The sequence below is a fragment of the Sturnus vulgaris genome, chromosome 3, assembly GCF_052056855.1.
Source record: "Sturnus vulgaris isolate bStuVul1 chromosome 3, bStuVul1.hap1, whole genome shotgun sequence".
In the NCBI taxonomy this organism is placed as follows: domain Eukaryota; kingdom Metazoa; phylum Chordata; class Aves; order Passeriformes; family Sturnidae; genus Sturnus; species Sturnus vulgaris.
The window spans coordinates 4698490-4715765 of NC_142245.1; the positions used below are offsets into that span (position 1 = coordinate 4698490).

General features: G+C 47.2%; 1 protein-coding gene across 9 annotated transcripts in view; it reads right to left on the reverse strand.

Moving 5' to 3' along the window:
* LOC148224150 (uncharacterized) overlaps positions 1-17276 on the reverse strand; it is a 444317-nt gene that overhangs the window by 40267 nt on the left and 386774 nt on the right. The window contains exon 5 of one of the 9 annotated variants that reach the window (XR_015802074.1): positions 17129-17211. The exons of the other annotated variants lie outside the window; for them this stretch is intronic. The gene's annotated coding sequence lies outside the window, so the exon portion shown is untranslated. The remainder of the gene's footprint in view (positions 1-17128; positions 17212-17276) is intronic. 9 annotated transcript variants of the gene reach the window in all.

The following is a 17276-nucleotide window of genomic DNA, read 5'->3' on the forward strand; positions in this document are numbered from 1 at the left end:
TAATCGGGTGTTCTTTGCTGTTTGATCTGGATTTTTCAGCCCCCCACATGACCTCGCCTTCTTGGTTCTTGTTTTTCTTTTTCTTTTCAGACTTGTTGAAAGCAAGAGATTGAAAGAAAGCTTCTGAAAGAGGAACATCTCTGCCTAAAATCAATTGTAACTAAAAACCTGAAAATTGATGGATTTTCACCAGGGCTGAAAGCAGTTTATGGCAGGATACCTCAGAAATCTCCAGTATGGATTCTTGGTTTCATAGGTCTGTTCTGGCCTTCTCCTCTTCCTTCACCTCCTCCTTCTCCTCTTGCCCTCTTTTAAACTTCAAAACTCAAAACAATCCCTATTAGCAATCAGGATCAGGATCACTGGGAAGCTGGAGGGTTTTGCAGCTGGACTTCAAGCTGTTGGAGAAATAGCTGAGGAAGGATTTTCCTGCCTACACTCACCAAGGTGATGGAAAGGGAGCAGTGGTCACTTTGCCTTCCAGAGTTAAGGACACCTTGGGAAGGCTCTGGCAGTCGTTGCTGTTTGATTCCTGCTCTAAGATCCAGCTCCATGGAAAAATGCAAGCATGTGGCAAACGCCGCCTCTTCTCTTTAACAGAAGAAGGAAGGAAATAAGGAATTACTATTATCTCCCTTTGGCAAAGGGGGACTGGAAGGCAGAGCTCAGCCAACACTTCTGGCTGTCAGTGACAGAAGCTTCCCAGTCCTTTTGGGCCCTGTGGGGTCTCTTTCCTCACGCTGGGATAAGCATTTGTGCATCTGTATTTTGGAACCGACAGAGGAACTTATCCATCTGAAAACTAATCCAGGGAGAAAAAAAACCAAAAAAACTCCAAACAACAGAGTTTTTATTTCAGCCACATCAAGTTCCTGATTTTGGTTTGCAGGCAGCCTGGCAGGCAGGACTGAGCAGCCAGAGCAGAGGGAATGCAGTGCAGGAATTCTGGATGGAATGACACGAAATCACAGAAGGAACAGGCTGTGACCTCAAAAAGACAGTGTGGGTCTCCAGAATCCACAGACGCCTCTGTCTGATGGAAATGCCACCAACATCCCAGCTCAGCAGGGGTTTGCCACCTGGGCACCCTGCTGTGAGCCAGGAAAGGGTTCCTGTGTGCGGGCAATGGAACTCAGAAATATCTGCCTGAGCCTCTGCCCAGCCAAACATGAGATATTTGGGGGGTGGAGGCTGCACGGGGATTATTTCAGCAGCCATACTAATGAAGGGGAGATCAGACAGGCTAAACATAGGCGTAGATGGAAGGTGTGGGAAGGGAAGGTGTGGGAAGGGAAGGTGTGGGAAGGTTTGAGAAGGTTTGGGAAGGGAATGGAAGTGAAGGTGTGGGAAGGGAAGGTGTGGGAAGGGAAGGGAAAGTTTGGTAAGGTTTGGGAAGGTGTGGGAAGGGAAGGTCTGGGAAGGTTTGGGAAGGGAAGGTTTTGGAAGCTTTGGGAAGGGAAGCTTTGGGAAGGGAAGGTTTGGGAAGGGAAGGGAAGGTTTGGGAAGGTTTGGGAAGGTTTGGGAAGGGAAGGTTTGGGAAGGTTTGGGAAGGTTTGGGAAGGTTTGGGAAGGGAAGGTTTGGGAAGGTTTGGGAAGGTTTGGGAAGGTTTGGGAAGGGAAGGTTTGGGAAGGGAAGGTTTGGGAAGGGAAGGGAAGGTTTGGGAAGGTTTGGGAAGGGAAGGTTTGGGAAGGTTTGGGAAGGTTTGGGAAGGGAAGGTTTGGGAAGGTTTGGGAAGGTTTGGGAAGGGAAGGTTTGGGAAGGGAAGGTTTGGGAAGGTTTGGGAAGGTTTGGGAAGGTTTGGGAAGGGAAGGTAAAGTTTGGGAAGGGAAGGAAACGTGTGGGAAGGGAAGGTGTGGGAAGGTTTGAGAAGGGATGGTTTGGGAAGGGAAGGTTTGGGAAGGTTTGGGAAGGTTTGGGAAGGGAATGGAAGTGAAGGTGTGGGAAAGGAAGGTTTGGGAAGGTTTGGGAAGGTTTGGGAAGGGAATGGAAGTGAAGGTGTGGGAAGGGAAGGTGTGGGAAGGGAAGGGAAAGTTTGGGAAGGTTTGGGAAGGTGTGGGAAGGTGTGAGAAGGTGTGGGAAGGGAAGGGAACGGAAGGGAACGGAAGGTTTGGGAAGGTTTGGGAAGGTTTGGGAAGGTTTGGGAAGGGAAGGTAAAGTTTGGGAAGGGAAGGAAACGTGTGGGAACGGAAGGGAAGGTGTGGGAACGGAAGGTTTGGGAAGGTTTAGATAGGTTTGGGCAAGTTTGGGAAGGTGTAGGAAGGGAAGGTTTGGGAAGGTTTGGGAAGGGAAGGGGCGGTTTGGGAAGGAAAGGTGTGGGAAGGGAATGGAAGGTGTGGGAAGGGAAGGTTTGGGAAGTTTTGGGAAGGTGTGGGAAGGTTTGGGAAGGGAAGATTTGGGAAGGAAAGGTTTGGGAAGGGAAGGTTTGTGAAGGGAATGTGTGGGAAGGAAAGGTGTGGGAAGGGAATGGATGGTGAGGGAATGGATGGTGAGGGAAGGGAAGGGAATGGATGGTGAGGGAAGGGAAGGGAATGGATGGTGAGGGAAGGGAAGGGAAGGGAAGGGAAGGGAAGGGAAGGGAAGGGAAGGGAAGGGAAGGGAAGGGAAGGGAAGGGAAGGGAAGGGAAGGGAAGGGAAGGGAAGGGAAGGGAAGGGAAGGGAAGGGAAGGGAAGGGAAGGGAAGGGAAGGGAAGGGAAGGGAAGGGAAGGGAAGGGAAGGGAAGGTGGGGGAACGGAAGGTTTGGGAAGGTTTGGGAAGGGAAGGTTTGGGATGGTTTGGGAAGGGAAGGTTTAGGAAGGGAAGGTGTGGGAAAGGAAGGGAAGGTTTGGGAAGGTTTGCGAAGGAAAGGTTTGGGAAGGAAAGGTGTCGGAAATGAAGGGCAGGTGTGGGAAGGGAACGGAAGGTTTGGGAAGGTGTGGGAAGGTTTGGGAAGGGAAGGTTTGGGAAGGGAAGGTTTGGGAAGGTTTGGGAAGGTTTGGGAAGGTTTGGGAAGGGAAGGTAAGGGAAGGTGAGGGAATGGAAGGTTTGGGAAGGGAAGGGAAGGTGTGGGAAGGTTTGGGAAGGGAAGGTTTGGGAAGGGAAGGTTAGGGAAGGTTTGTGAAGTTGTGGGAAGGTGTGGGAAGTTTTGGGAAGGTGTGGGAAGGTTTGGGAAGGTGTGGAAATGTTTGGAAGGGAAATTTTGGGAAGGTTTGGGAAGGTTTGGGAAGGGAAGGTTTGGGAAAGGAAGGTGTGGGAAAGTTTGGGAAGGTTTGGGAAGGTTTGGGAAGGGAAGGTTTGGGAAGGGAAGGTTTGGGAAGGTGTGGAAAGTGAAGGTGTGGGAAGGGAAAGGAAGGAAAGGTGTGGGAATGGAAGGGAAGATGTGGGAATGGAAGGTTTGGGAAGGTGTGGGAAGGTTTGGGAAGGGAAGTTTTGGGAAGTTTTGGGAAGTTTTGGGAAGTTTTGGGAAGGTTTCGGATGGGAAGGTTTGGGAAGGTTTGGGAAGGATTGGGAAGGGAAGGTTTGGGAAGGGAAGGGAAAGTTTGGGAAGGTTTGGGAAGGTTTGGGAAGGTTTGGGAAGGGACGGTGAGGGAAGGGAAGGGAAGGGAAGGGAAGGGAAGGGAAGGGAAGGGAAGGGAAGGGAAGGGAAGGGAAGGGAAGGGAAGGGAAGGGAAGGGAAGGGAAGGGAAGGGAAGGGAAGGGAAGGGAAGGGAAGGTTTGGGAAGGGAAGGGAAGGGAAGGGAAGGGAAGGGAAGGGAAGGGAAGGGAAGGGAAGGGAAGGGAAGGGAAGGGAAGGGAAGGGAAGGGAAGGGAAGGGAAGGGAAGGTGGGGGAACGGAAGGTACTGAATGGAAGGTTTGGTAAGGTGTGGGAAAGGGTGGGAAGGGAAGGTGTGGGAAGGGAAGGTTTGGGAAGGGAAGGGTAGCGACGGGAAGGGAAAGTTTGTGAAGGTTTGGGAAGGTGTGGGAAGGTTTGGGAAGGTGAGGGAAGGGAAAGTTTGGGAAGGTTTGGGAAGGTTTGGGAAGGTTTGGGAATGTTTGGGAATGAAGGTTTAGGAAGGGAAAGTGTGGGAAAGGAAGGGAAGGTTTGGGAAGGGAAGGGAAGGTTTGGGAAGGGAAGGGAAGGTTTGGGAAGGGAAGTGAAGATTTTGAAGGGAAGGTTTGTGAAGGGAAGGTGTCGGAAATGAGGGGAAGGTGTGGGAAGGGAAAGGAAAGTTTGGGAAGGTTTGGGAAGGGAAGGTTTGGGAAGGTTTGGGAATGGAAGGCAAGTAAAGGGAAGGTTTGGCAAGGGAAAGGAAAGTTTGGGAAGGTTTGGGAAGGTGTGGGAAGGGAAGGTGTGGGAAAGGAAGGGAAGGTTTGGGAACGGAAGGGAAGGTGTGGGAAGGGAAGGTGTGGGAAGGGAAGGTGTGGGAAGTGAAGGGAAGGTGTGGGAAGTGAAGGGAAAGTTTGGGACGGTTTGGGAAGGTTTGGGAAGGTGTGGGAAGGGAAAGGAAGCAAAGGTCTGGGAAGGGAAGGGAAGGGAAGGGAAGGGAAGGGAAGGGAAGGGAAGGGAAGGGAAGGGAAGGGAAGGGAAGGGAAGGGAAGGGAAGGGAAGGGAAGGGAAGGGAAGGGAAGGGAAGGGAAGGGAAGGTGGGGGAACGGAAGGTTCTGAATTGAATTTTTGGGACGGTTTGGGAAGGTGTGGGAAAGGGTGGGAAGGGATGGGAAGGTTTGGGAAGGGAAGGTCTGGGAAGGGAAGTGAATCTGTGGGAAGGAGTGGGAAGGCGTGGGAAGGCGTGGGAAGGGAAGGTTTGGGAAGGGAAGGTTTGGGAAGGGAAGATTTGGGAAAGGAAGGTTTGGGAAGGGAAGGTTTGGGAAGGGAAGGTTTGGGAAGGTTTGGGAAGGTTTGCGAAGGTTTGGGAAGGGAAGGTGTCGGAAATGAAGGGAAGGTTTGGGAAGGGAAGTGAAGATTTGTTAAGGGAAGGTTTGGGAAGGAAAGGTGTCGGAAATGAAGGGAAGGTGTGGGAAGGGAAGGGAAAGTTTGGGAAGGTTTGGGAAGGTTTGGGAAGGTTTGGGAATAGAAGGCAAGGGAAGGGAAGATTTGGCAAGGGAAGGGAAAGTTTGGGAAGGTTTGGGAAGGTTTGGGAAGGTTTGGGAAGGTTTGGGAAGGGAAGGTGTGGGATGTTTTGGGAAGGTTTGTGAAGGTTTGTGAAGGGAAGGTTTTGGAAGGGAAGGTGTGGGAAAGGAAGGGAAGGTTTGGGAACGGAAGGGAAGGGTTGGAGAACGGAAGGGAAGGTTTGGGAATGGAAGGTGTGGGAAGTGAAGGGAAGGTGTGGGAAGTGAAGGGAAAGTTTGGGAAGGTTTGGGAAGGTTTGGGAAGGTTTGGGAAGGTTTGGGAAGGTTTGGGAAGGTTTGGGAAGGGAAGGGAAGGGAAGGGAAGGGAAGGGAAGGGAAGGGAAGGGAAGGGAAGGGAAGGGAAGGGAAGGGAAGGGAAGGGAAGGGAAGGGAAGGTGGGGGAACGGAAGGTTCTGAATTGAAGGTTTGGGACGGTTTGGGAAGGTGTGGGAAAGGGTGGGAAGGGATGGGAAGGTTTGGGAAGGTTTGGGAAGGTTTGGGAAGGGAAGGTCTGGGAAGGGAAGTGAATCTGTGGGAAGGTGTGGGAAGGTGTGGGAAGGGAAGGTTTGGGAAGGGAAGGGAAGGTTTGGGAAGTTTAGGTTTGGGAAGGGAAGGTTAGGTTTGGGAAGGTTTGGAATGGAAGGTTTGGGAAGGGACGGTGAGGGAAGGGAAGGGAAGGGAAGGGAAGGGAAGGGAAGGGAAGGGAAGGGAAGGGAAGGGAAGGGAAGGGAAGGGAAGGGAAGGGAAGGGAAGGGAAGGGAAGGGAAGGTTTTGGAAGGCAAGGGAAGGGTACAGCTCAGCCTATGTGGTGGGATGATGCCCTGCATCAGGATTATGGCAAGAGTTTTTTTCCAGAAGGAGAGACAGAACTACAGAGATATTTTGCAGGGTTAGCACATCTCCCTCTGTCTGATACATTCTCTCTTTTCCACTTTTCCCTCGGTGGCAGGTAATAAAATGCCTGCTGGTACCCCCCATGACTGGAGATACCCAGAGTGGTTCAGCCCATCGTGAGTGCTGTGCCAATCATTTAACAATTCCCACTGCTGCCTTTGTGAGAAGCCTCTCTCTTAAGCCTCTGGTTTAAGAATTTAGAGTAATCATGTAAAAATGATACCCCTGTGCTCTATGATCCGCTGAATCTCACTAATGCCGGATCCCAGAAGAGGGCTTATTAATGAAAAGATGCAATGCCTCTCTCTCTGCTCATGTTTCACATGAATATCTCTCATGGATTCGGCAGTAAAGCGCACTGCTGATAAAGTGAGTATAATGAACCTCCGTGCTCCACGAGAATGGAACCTCGGACTGATGAAGTGGTTACCTGCTCCACTTCCCAGCACAATGGCAGGCTCCAGAGGCACGGGGAGAAGCACCCGGCTGCTGCGGGAATGGAGGAGCAGCACTGCCAGCTCCCAAATCCGGGCTCTGCTCTGCCATCGATGCCTTTGGCTGTGTGAAGGGATCAGGAGTTTGGAAGGGAGGAGTTCGTAATTAACTGAGAGAAATGAAATTATGTTTTACTCTAAGTCACTGAGTCAACAGACAAAAGGAGGGTTTTAAAGGGACAGCAGCACCTTGAGGCTACTCTGTGTCCTTCTAACATCACACAGGAGTCAAAAACCCCACTGGCTCTCGACACTTCAACAGCTTTCCAGCAAGGACGTGCACCAAGTGTTCTGCAAACAGCAGGATCCTGTTTCCAGCCCCTGACATCTCACTAATTTTCAACAAGTCACTGAAAAGACTTTCAAGTAGTGCATCTGTCCTGAAGCTCCTCCGCTAACAGCAGCGGATTCTGCCATCGAGAATTTCAAATTGTTATAAATCCTTTTGCTGTAGCTGCTTGAAAACAAACAAACAAAGCAACCTCCCACACGAACAAGAAGAAAGGTGGATTCCATGTGTACCCATGGGAAAAGAAAGTAGGTGACTCCCCAGAAAGCACAGTGAGGCAAAGAGAAGGAAAGGTAAAACACTGTAGGCAGCAGGGCAATCAGGCTCTGTATTTCTCTGAGGCTCTCTGTGATTTATGATTTCCATTAAAGGGAACACATGCCTTACAAATTACCCCTAATCTCAGCATCAGTAGGATGGTATAGGACAAGAAACAAGAGTCTGGAAGGTGTCACTGGAGTATCCCAAAACAACCACAGAGGCCAGCATAGAGTCCAACAACCAGACTGTATCTGCTCAGTGCATCTGATACCTGCTCACCTTTGCAGAGCCTGCCCCATGCAGCCAAAACCCAAACTTCCCAAACCTGCTGAACGTGGAAAACTATCACAAAGATCACAGCACTGAAGGATGTACCTAATCTCATCTCAAACCCTACCTGTCATCCTCTGCACATCACCAAGCCATGGAAAAGGGAGCATTGTCCCTCACTTTAGGGAATTCTCTAGTTAGAGAGAGCTCAAACACCCTAAAAGTCGGCAGAGCCTTAAAGCAGGAGCTGCGTTTTGCACGAGCACCTTGGGCACAACTCCCAGTATTATTCATTGCTAAATGCCCCATGTGTTGTCTTTAGAGAGGGAGGCAGCCACACCACCTTTCTGTGTGTGCTTTCCTCCCTTGGCTTTTACATTTCTTCCACATGCAGAATGTACTTAACTCGCCACTTATTGAATGAAGGATTAGTATTATTTTCCTTCCTCCAGTGAACTTTGTTTCACTTCATCCTGCATACATTTGGCTGGGCTGTGTTTTCCTGCCAGCACACCACTGTTCAGCAAACTCCCGTGCTTAAGGCCAGCCAGCTAACACAGTGATTCCTTTTTACTCCCGAGGAGTGTTTCCGTAATCACGGCTGTGCTGGGGGATGAATGACAGCTTACACCAAGAAGCACAAAACGCACTTCCAGAAGCTTTGCTGAGCTGGGACAGAGCTAAAGCGGCTTCAAACTGCCAAGACATCTGAGACACCCAGAGCAAGGCACGTTTGGAAACAGAGCCTGCTCCTCAGCTCCTCTGCTAGCACAGACACTGACCAAGGACTGGGAAGGGAGCAACTTCCCCATCCTCTCTTTTCTGTGCTGTCACATCTCACATTGAGCTAGACTGTGAGGAAAAAAGAGTATAAAACTAATAGGTAACAAATTTGCAAGGGCTCTGAATTTACAGTCTCTCTTTGTTGTTGTTGTTGTGATTGAGATTGGTTATGTTGCAAGGAGAAAAGAAGGGTTTCTTTCCAACTCTTGGAAAACCAGGTTGCAAGTTCCTGTTCACATCACTGCAGCAATGCAGACTTCTCTGGTGGAAGTGTTTTCTTTTTCTGGTGGAATTATACCTCAAGTCCTGCTAGGTACTTCCTCTCTTTGTTCCTGTGAGCCAAGATCATGCTATGCCATGCTTATAATATAACCTCGCACTAAAAAGGAGATTACAAAGGGGGCAAAATGCCCTCGAGGGTTCCCCTTTATCAGAACCTTCCCTGTCAGTTTGCCTTCTCATTTCCTGAGCTCTTGTCTGATTATTAGTGTACTGACAGAATAAAAATAACCTCATATTCCTACATGAATCATAAATAAAACCCTTTTATTTCATCAAAGAGGTTGGCAGGTTTATAGTCCTTTGCAATGCATGCACGATGTGAATGACATACCTTTAATTTTGCTGACAAGCTTGTCGGGGTCCTAATGAAAAAGAGTGAAAAGTGGGTGACTTCTCTAAAGGTTTAGCAGTTGCTTTTTGGTGAGGATATACATTTCACCTTGCCACTGTAATCAAGGAGCCAACTGATCTTGGTAATGAACTCTTCAATTACAGTCCACTCCTAACTCTTCAGGAATGCCTCCGAAACAACACCACAGTGATTATTGCTGATATTACACATTAAAGCAACCTGGGGGGAATAAAGAGGGGGGAAAGAGGAAAGAAAACCTGAGCAGCATCTGTGGTAGAGCTACAGGTATCAGGGTACATCAGCAATTCCAGCACATTCCAGATTTTGGTCATTCTAGTTTTATGTCCCCGCTGTACACCAGCCAATAATAAAATCACCATTCCCACCTGGATGTTGGCAGTATGTATCTCTCCTCCCCATTTGTTCAAGCAGACACTTTGATTTTAGAAACCAGTAGCAAGAATGGTTGAGGGTACCTTGGGATAGCCCCATCAAAAAGGAGGGAATAGTGCAGGGTATTCCTTTTGGTGTCTCTGACAACCTGATAAAGGTTGCACAAAGAATGAAAAGTCCAGGTACACAAAAAACAGGCGCAGCACAAACAATCAGAAAATCTTTCCTGTTCCAACTCTTTCACAGAGTTAAAAGGTTAATTGCTCTCAAAAGAGGGAGGCAAACAGTTAAAAATATATATTTTTAGTAGCATTGAGAGTTCTTTTCCCTTCTTCAATACACCCATTCTTATTTCTCCTTTCTTTTTTCTGTCTCCTATTTTGCTCATGTAGAAGTCAGGAAGAACACAGAGCCCCATGTTTGCTTTCTGACCACAAACAAGCCATCGAAGCCACAACCATTTTCCCTTTCATAAAAAGATTCCTGCTTTTTTTGGAAGTGTCTCAGGCCTTCACTCAATAATTCTGAAAGAAATTAAGGGAACTTTAAGACAGCTTTAATTGATCTCTTGGAGCTTATCCTTCTTTTTTTGTGGCAATTCCTGTCTTTACTAACACCTCATCAGAGAAAGTTTGGGATTTGGCAAGTTATACTGGCCTGATTGATGGTATTTTTTTATTCTTATTTTTTTGGTTTTGGTGGGGATTCAGAGGTGGGGATGCTGAGAGAGAAAATGAGAGGGACATAACTAAGGTCATCTGAGTAGAGAAAGAAACAGGGGCTGTGTGTGCAGGATTATGCATAGACAGGCAGGTGGGGCAGAAAAAGGGAAAATAATATGGACATTGGTTTCCAGATTGCTGTCTTGACAGGATTTTACAAGATTCCAGAGCTGCACTTTTAATTTTCATTACTTTCCATCTTCTTTTGATAAGCTCAAGAGCAGTATCTAATTTTATTAGGAGCTTTTCATCAAGCATGGCTATCTTCCTTCCTCCAGGGATTCCCTAGCCACAAAAACATCAGGTTCTGTGAAACATTAGCTAATCCCAGTTAGAGTTACTTGACCCTATCAAGCTAAGAAATAAATTTTACTCTTCGTGAGAGTCCTACTGTTTACACTCCAGACAAAATTCTTAGATCTCAAAGTTTTCAGAGGAAAAACATATTTCATAATGCCAGAAAACTGGCCTTAAAGACCTGGGCCATAGAGGTCTGAAACTGTTTCTTGTTTCAAATTAAATACACTGACAGACTTCCTCCTGACTAGCTGACACCAGGACCTGATTTTCTTGGTATAAAATCCCAATGGGTGAGGGCAGGAGCCACATCCAGTCCCACATTTCTACCTCTGGCCCTCAGCCTTCCCCCTGTGGCTGCTCACAGAGGGAACTGGTGAGAATCAAAGCCCTTCTCCCTGCCCAGGGCAGAACAAACTCCTCAGCAGGAGCTCGGGGTTTGGTGAACCTTTCAGACTGAGGGTTTTGGTGGGGAGTGACTGCTCCAACAGGAAGGTGCTGCTGGCAACCAGCACAACCCCAATGCTTTGGAAAACACAGGACCAGCCACTCTGGCTGTACTGCTGTCACTTGTTCAGCTGTTTGCACTGTAAGGTCTTGCTGGAAAAGGTTAAGAAAAGACTCATAGACTCCAAAATTATCAGTTTGTTATCACTATTAATAATACTTTATAGTACTTAACATGCTACTTTTCATCTTCAAAGCACTTTGCAAATATTAATTAATCCTCAGTCTGCCTGTGGGGTAAGCAAGTGCTGCTGCTCCCAGAGCTGAGCCACAGGATTAGCTGATGTTCCCAAGTCCAGAGGGTCAGGATCAGCCTCTGCATGTCCTCCTCTGATGCCCAAAATATTTAAAGATGGTGTTTCCCCTCCTCCTAGATGGGGTGGTGAACATGCATCACTTTTGCTGTACATGAAATACTTTCTTGAAGTGCTGCTTTGAGCTGACAGCTGCAACTCCAGCAGCTTGGACAAGGCTGCAGCTTTCTCCCTTCCCACATATTTCTGCACTGATGGGAGAGGTGGGCAATTACTGCCAGCTAATTAAAGGTCTAGGATCATGGAGGAGTTCTAAAACTACTCCTCAAGTCCTGCTTTGTAGTGGAGAACTCTGTGTGTGTACACAAAAAGTGATCACAGCTTAAAAAAGCAGCAGGTTTCTTTAAAGATCTAACAGGCCACCATCACTGGGACAGAACCAAAGGAAGAGTTTCACTGAAAGCAGCCTGTATTTGTGAGAACTGATCAGCCTAATGTTTGGGTTTTCTTCACTTGTGGGTTTGGGCTTGTTTCATTTCTAAACAACTTCCAATATTTGCAGTGCTAACAGCCAAAGGAAGGTTTAGAGGGAAGCACAGGCCCATGATGTGGTTTTATTTGTCCATGCTTCTTTGAGTTGGTAAATCACACTGCATTGCTTTATTGAGTGTCCCTTTAGGAGTATATTGGAAAAAATTCTATCTGCCACAATTAATAGAGTGCCTAGTGCATCACACGGCACAGCCCCGGCGTCGGAGCTCGGCATTCTCCGGGAGCCCTTTGGTCCCACACTGGATGCCAGAAAGGATAGTGGCTGTGACATGTGATACAACTGCTGATAAATGATGGTGATAATGCAGAACAAAAAGGCTAATGAGTTCTCCCCAACACCACGCTACTTTCACGAAATGAATGTGATGACGGCCCTATTTGCTACTTTTTTTTCCTTTTTTTTGGCTAGTGAGTTACTTATCCCTGTACCTGCATGTTGGTTTTATCTTGTCTGCACAATGCCATGGAGAGACAGCCAAAATTAATGTCAGCATCTGCCTTCACTTTTAAACTATAAAAGAGCTTTGAAGGTAGAGTAAACCAAAGAGGCCAGTAACTAATTATAACCCATTGTACTGGACTTTGGGAATAATGAATAGAAGCTATTCCCCGTGCGCTCAGCAGAGACAGTGGTGCCTTTGTGGTGAGGGAGATCCCTTCACTGGACCAGAGAGAGGAGAAATGGGATTGTTAATGTATGTAAGAGGCAGGAGGATTTCTATGGTGCTATTTCACTGCAGAGGCAGAAGGGAGCAGAGCCAATCATGGGAAGCGTAAAGGTGTGAAGGCACAAAGATGGAGAGTTGATTAAAAGCACCGTGGGGAGCGCGGGCGAACAAATCAATGGTAATGATGGAATTATGCCCGAGCGGAACCCAACAGCCTGCGGTGTCCCGGTGACTCGGAGCTGGGGATTAAATGCTGCAGGAGCAGAGCACTCGGGGATGGGCTGATCGATGGCATGGGCTCTGCTGCACAGCGGGGTGAGCTCTGGGGGGCGATGCCCGAGCCCTGCACAGGCACCTCTGCACCCTGTGAGGTGCGAGGGCGGGATCCTGCCCCGGGTGCAGGAACAGTGGGGTCGGGATGCCCACACAGCTGTCATGCCTGGACTGGGACGGGGCTCAGCTGGGGGAGAGGAAGCACGAGGAAAGAAAAGGTAAAAGATGTGAGGAGGGACCATGAGGGTGCTCAGTGAGGTCAGGGAGGCAGGGGAGCAAAGCCACAGAGGATCCTGGTGGTGCAGGGACACCAATGGCACTGGGGACACGAGCAGGGCAGCCGGGCAGGGGACGGAGGCACTGGCAGGAGCTGAAGGAGCACAGATCAGAGGCACTGAGAGAAAGGCCTGGAGCAGCCTGCAGGGAGGGAAGAGAGGATTGGAGCTGCTGCCAAGAGCAATGCAGGCCTGGCTGTAGCTGAGGCTGCCTGCCCTCCCTGAGCTTGCCCTGCTGGCTCTCACACCTCTGCAAGCAGAATTAGGCAAACACAGCCTCGGTTCCCTTCTCCTTTACTCCTTCAAGGATTCCTCGGCTGGTTTGAGGCACACATCTTTATGCACTTAAATATCCCAGAAGCCCCCAACCCTATAGCAGAGTCACCAATCCCACCTGGCTTTGTGGTTGGTGACCTCAGAAGAGAGGATCTGGGGACTGCCCCAAGTTGGTCACACAGTGTTGCCAGAGGGGAATTAAATGTGTGAAGAATGAACCTAGGAATAGAAGCTGTCAGGACAGAGGTCTGTCCATAAGGGACTGTGCCAGAACACAGAGCAACCCAGAAATTTTCTCTCCGACAGCATCAGCATCAGCCACACCAGCCCAGAGCCGGCTGCAAGGGCAGCGCTGCCCACGTGAGGAATGCAAGAGGACAGCTTGACCTCAGGTTCTGCATGACAGGAGATCCTCCCACACCACACAGCCAGAGCCAGACCTTTAGCAAACATAAGGGCCATCATGCCTGGCCTTCTGGCACAAACTCACGACAAAATAAGTGAAAACTAAACATTTTCAAAGTCAAATATTTGCCCAGTGGTGAAACAGGCCACTGCAGCCAGAGAGAAGCTGCTCCTAGGTGGCCTCACCCTGAGCAGATCCTGCAGGACTGCTCTGGTGGTCTCTGTTTAGAGACCTTCAGATTACTGGAGTCTACTTGTGCTCAGGCCAGCTGGGGAGGAGAGAGCCAGTTTTAGCATCCAGAGTCTCCAGAAATAAAATTCTCGAAAGGAAAAGACAAAGACTCACAAGTAGAAAACGCACAGATTCTTTCCAAATGGTCTTAATGAAGATTATTTAAATATGGAGAGTTAAAATATCCCATATGTTAGCTCCCTTATGGATCTCTTATACAGACTTAAGCCTGAGCACAAACTAATAAACCCCTTATCGAGAGAGGAGCTCAATACCAAAGAGCAACAATCTGGTGTTTGGCTGCTTCTTTGCTTTTTCCTAGTAATAGTGTGTGAGAAGCCTAAAAGGAAAGTATAAGGCTCAGAACTGGGCTTGGGCACGTGCCCCTGAACTGGCCCAATCTCCAGACAGATTTCCTTCACTCTTGAAAGCAGCAAGCACCAGAAAGTGGAGACACTTAGACACAATATGAAAATATGAAATGTAAATACAACACATTCCAGCACAGACCCATCATCACTGAAACAAGCCTTAGAGCAAAGCTCTCTCTTCCTGTTGGTGACAATGCAAAGGACTTCAGCATAATGGCATTTACTCAGTGAAATGAGAGCTGTAATGCACTTCAGCCTTAGAAACAAAACTTGAGCTATTTCAGTGTCTTGTTTTCCGACCTGAGGCTTTATTTGCACGTGGCTGTTGACTTCAGTAGGAGTCACCACTGCCACCAAAGGCTCTGCTCTGAGAACTTCCCCAGCAGGGGAAATGGAATGGGAAAAGCCCTTTTGCTTCAGCTCAGCAGAACCCAGAGCAAGGAAGAACAGACTTAGATACAAACAGAAGTCACTTCACCATCTTTTACTTCCCTTTTCCTCAGTAAATTGGGACAAAATATATTCATCCTCTTGAAGATCTCTGACTGAGAATAAAACATTATTACTGTTAGGTACACTCATACTAAAGGGTGATGCTATCACAATCAGTACAGAGCATTTTTTTGTATATGAAGGTGCTGGGAAGTTTTAATGAGCACCTTTTCTTTTGCCTATGTACCAGTCAGAGTCACCTACTTGATTGAAAAGGATTTTGCTATTTATTTCTTAAAACTTATCTTCTTAAGCTTTCAACCCAGAGTATACAGTTTTAGTTAAGCTCTCACGATCCTGTTCATTCTAAACTGACCTCTCCAAAACTGACCTCTCTCAGGATGAAATTTTCTTTAAAAATATGATGTGGTAATTTCATTTCTAATAAAGACTGCACAACTATCTTCATATATGGACGGCACTTGGAAAAAAAACCCACTTTGTTTTTGTAGATCCAGCAACTTGAGAAGACAGGAGTGTGTGAACAGCTAATCATTCTGTCTCCATTGACAGGCAGGGAAGGAGTTAATTATCTGCTTCTTTTCACTAATTCTCTTGCAGAGCTCGGTTGTGCATATTAAATGTCTAAGTTTCCAGATTTAAAGAAAAACTTGATCTCAATTTGGCTACATATTAGAAGTGCCATTCCCTGTTGTCCTACCTAGCACTGTTAATTGCATACATTTAGCCCTCTATTGGAGAATAATTTAGCTTCAGATTGAAAAGAAACAGCCCTGGCCTTGGTTTTTTTTGGCATACAAGACTCCAGTATGACTCTGTTTTCTAAGCAGACATTAATGATTCTAAAACTAATATTCATTGTTTGAAGAGGCATAGCAGCCTTGGCATTTACTTAACCTTTTGTCTCATGTATGAGACTGAGTCAGCCTAAATCCTTTTCTTAATTAATATCTATTCTTTTTCTTTTCTGTCCAACATTATTTATTAAACAATTTGCATGCAACAATTAAGAGTTGAGAGATTAGAAAAAAAACCCACTGTAGGAGCAAGCTCACTTGGTACAACAACAACCACCATCAAACTGGTTCTCCAGCTCAAACAAAGCTCTGAGCAGAGATGAGAGGGGAACAGGGAGTGAGGAAGGTCAGGTAAAAAAAAAAAAAAAAGAAATCTAAAACCAAGTCCTACCATTCACCTCTTAGCCCTAACATTAAGCTATTCCCTACTAAAAAAGTAATAATTCTAGAGGGAAAGAGATAAAATACTACTGTAAAAGCATAAAACCCTGGGATTTGACACCTCCAGTGAATGTCAGTGATGACAGTTATGGTTGTGAATAAAGTGCAATCACTGAAACTGTTTGCTTATTGCTGTGGTAGAAAGAAATTATTTCAGCTTCCTGTCGTGCCTCACAGGACAGCACTGCCTGCTCCACATAAGCCACCCCAGCTGAGCTCTCTGCTTCTCCAGCCTCTTGGTTTCTGAGTGCTTCCTTGCACTCCTGTGATCACAGCTACAGCGAGGGAATTGTTGAGTGTGCCACAAAAGACCCTTAGGAATGTTGGGATTTCCGTGGAGGTTGGCAAGGACACTTTGGCAACAAACCATTCTGGGGTGGCATGATGAGCTGTGTGACATTAACACAGAGCAGGATGGCAGCTGCATGCACACGGAATTCACCTGGAATAGAGGCTCCAGCATCTCTCCTTACCTTTCCTCCCAGGCAGTAGCTTTGTGAAATCAGACACTTTGTTCAGGGGACTGTCTGCAAGACCAGAGCTGAATCACCTTTTATATCCTACCAGGGCTGGATGACAAAGCAGACCTACTGGAAAAACTCCACACTTTCCCCAAAAACACAGGTGTGATAATGTGAGCTGTATCCTGCACCCATCACCCCACAGGCACAGGATTCACTGGCATCAAAGTCATCCTAAATCCTCCATTAGCCAACCCCATGTTCTTGGCATCTGCTTTCTAAAAGGCTTTAGGAGATCCCTGGGCACCACACAAAGCTCTCAACCCACACATGAACCAACAGAGAGTGGATCCTCCTACCCTGTCACGGGGTCAAGACTTGCTTCGGGGAAAGACACAGTGAAAGAAAAAAATGGGACCAATGCTTAGAAACTGTCCTGAGAGCTGAACTGCACCCCTGCCACTGTCCCAGTGCTCCCAAGAGAAACACTCCAGGGATGCAGATGTGTCATTTTCTCCACAACTACCTCACCAATCTGACACTACTTTAAATATTATTTCAGACATAGAGTTCAGCAGGTAATTTCAGGGCATGAACTTCAGCAGCAGGTTTTAAAATCCAAATGCACGTCTATAAACCCAACATATTAATAACTTAACAGTTTTCAATAAGACATCAACATTTGCATGCATCTTCCTACTTGTTATGTGCAGTACTACATTTTTTAATGTTTCTTGGATGCTGGCCAGAGAGTCTGAGTCCCTAGTTAGTTCAGCTATTACTTTCTTGCCACAATAGATCTGGGTCTTGGCCAAGTACTGGACTCATACTGCATACAAAAACACAAAATTCTCTCCCTTATCTGTTGATAAGTCTTCGCTTCCCAGGGAAGGGAGAAAAAATGGCATAAATTAAGATAAATAAGTAAATACATAAAAATTCAACACTAACTGTAGTAGAAGTATTTTTAGCATTTTTTAACACTACATGTAATCAAAAGATTTCCTTATGTATTTATACTGCTTTAGTCTCCCAAGAGTCTAATTCATGACTATTCACCTGAAGAGGAGAGGAAGATCTCTTCTTTAAATCCCTCCTGGAGCTCCTCAGGCTTTCCACAAGAGTGAGCAAGGTTACCTGACCTGAAATAAAACAGGGGAGGAAGAGGCTTCAGCACCATCCTTCCTTTCTCAGTGTTTCTCAGCCT